Here is a 2,642-nt window from a genome sequence, read left to right as displayed (position 1 = left end):
ATTATGTGCAAGAGATTAAACCATGTGCAAATGCACCAATGAATGATGATAATTTGGTTGTTACATCGAAAGGTTTGGGCAAGGAGCAAAAATCATTTGACACTTCTACCATTGTGAAAAGTGGTGATCCCCTAGATTTTGAAGAGATGATTTCACTTCTTATTGTGGAAGAGTTGAAGCTTGGATTAGGTACATCATTGAGTAGCAATGGGCATGCAAGGGACCATGCATTTTACACACAAAAAGGTGTAAGAAGTAGAGGGAGATCCTCATTTAGAGGATGTACAGGTGGGAGACGTGGTTGGCAGGATAGATCACCACAATAACAAAAAAAAATCAACCCTTGTATGATGCACAAGAAGGTAGAGAATCATACTCACAAGGTAGGGGGAGATCGAACTCTAGGAAAGAGGTAAATGGCAACCTTAACAATAGTATGACAGTGGTATTAAGTTTCATTATTGTAGTAAGATTGGGCATATAGTATTATGGGCTACCACACCTCCAAGAGGGAACTCAATGCATTCACCTTTGGAAAGAGCAATAGAACACAACTGTCGTAGGGCACTTACCAATGCTTCGAACTTGTCTCCCTTGAGGTCTCCAGGCTCACTTGAGAAGCTCCAATCCTCCAAGCTCCACCTCCATGCTATCACCGTAGAGTTGCTCACACCACCACACAAGGCAATAACTCTCTCTCATTCCTCAATACAAGCATGCAACATACAAGTATAGAGAAGGCACAAGTGCTAGAATTCTCCCTCAATCTCTCTCTCAAGGCAAAAGCAAGAACTCTCATAGCACAAAGGGGGAATGTGTCCATTCATTATGAGAAAATGCCTTATATACAATTGGCCCTTATTCACACTTGGGCACCTAAAACTTACTGAGCTAAGACCTTGGGTGGCCAATGTCTCATAATGTACAACTTTTATAGTGCCTTTGCATGACACTTATTAATGTCCTTAAAGGGAGGAGCATATTTGTTGATCCAAAATGGGATTAACATCTCCCCTACCTGATGTAGGTTCTGTTCTCATAACCTGTTTTACCGAGGTCGAAAGACCTGGTCGCCAAACTCGTGACGATAGAAGTTCTGGCAAGACTGAAGCTTTTTAAGGATTCTTCTGAATACAGCGTGATCTCCAGAACCCAGTGTCGACAATATCCTCGAATGTGACATGCATATATGATGGTAGACACCTTAGGCGATGATAATATAACGTCATGCCTCTGTTACTTGGTCCTTGATTCATGTCGAATTGCAGTTGATCAGCACCATATTCATCACATCTTTCTTTGGGTTGATCTATCAAGACCACAAGCAGTTTCATGAATCGAACACTGGCTACAATGGTCGGGTCCGGAATAAGGCGCTATGCATGTATCCAATTCAGCATTTGCTTTCTTTGCTCCCCTATATCTGTAAATGTTGCTGGCATGAATACAAGGAAGTTGTAGAGCAGACGTGTGAATCTCTTTGCTTTGCCTCTTGAAACTCCAATGGTGTCCACTTCTCGTCAGTGGCATGTACAAAGGATCTATTCTCTGTGTTGATTTATGGTGCACACATATATTGATGGCTATATTCTGGAATTGTAAGGTACTCTTTCCTCCAATCCAGCTATATATGGAAATCCTCCAGTTTGGGGCTAGCATCATCTGTGATAATCGTTGTATAACCCCCTCTTGTGTGGACTGGATTAGCCTTCCTCCACCTGCGGAAGCAGTAAATGATCATAAATGTAATAATCCTTATTTCCAGTAGATCTACTAAATGTGAGTTTGCCAGCTTTGTATGTTGTGCCACGTTGGACCATAACGTGCCCTCTCCAGCCAAAGCCAGTATAGCTCTTCTAATTCTGGTCTTGGTGCTCGGAGAGGGTACGGTACATACGGTTGCTTCGTTGGTGTGACATCTGAGTAAGCTTCGGGTAGAATCCATCGAGTAGGTTCAAAGGGTGTTATTTGCATTAACACCTTGAACATGAGCTTTGGTTTGAGTAGCGAATTCGCAGCTCTTATTAAACCTTTGTATTCTGCAGTAGACAAGGACTCAAGAATAGAATCATCAGTAAATGGCTCAATTGTATCTTGTATTAGAGTGTGACTAACCTCTTGAGTTGGCCATGGTGGAGACGGGTCAAGTGTCGGCAACTCCTCAGGGGGATGAGAGTGTTAGTGGGAAATTCTAAGGGTTGAGAAGGAAGAGTAGAAAATATACAGTCAGCTTGAGATTTGTCAGTACGCGGAGCACTTGGATAACTTACTTGCGATATTTGAATATACAGGGTAAGTAGGATTAAGTGATGAACCTGATGCTTCTTCTTGACCTTCTCCTGAACTAGGGGGTGGGTGGCTGGGCTGGTGGAGCTTCATAAAGTCTTGTATCTCAGTTATATCCTCCGAAGATATGTTAGGATACTCAATATGTGTTTTATCAAAATTTTAAAGTACAGTGGTGGTTAACATGGCTTCTATATATTTGTGGATATTTTGATATAGTTTGAGAATACCAAAAGGATGATATAATGAGGACTCACATAGATTTAAATGCTAGTGAGAATTATATACCTCCAACCACCCATGGCTTATGATCCATGGATAACTTTGAGCTACAACCTCGTATTTTGGATATATTA

This window comes from Cibotium barometz, chromosome 55 (genome assembly GCF_041138505.1).
Source record: "Cibotium barometz isolate CiBa-2024 chromosome 55, ASM4113850v1, whole genome shotgun sequence".
In the NCBI taxonomy this organism is placed as follows: Eukaryota; Viridiplantae; Streptophyta; class Polypodiopsida; order Cyatheales; family Cibotiaceae; genus Cibotium; species Cibotium barometz.
Note: the sequence above shows the minus strand (reverse complement) of the source record.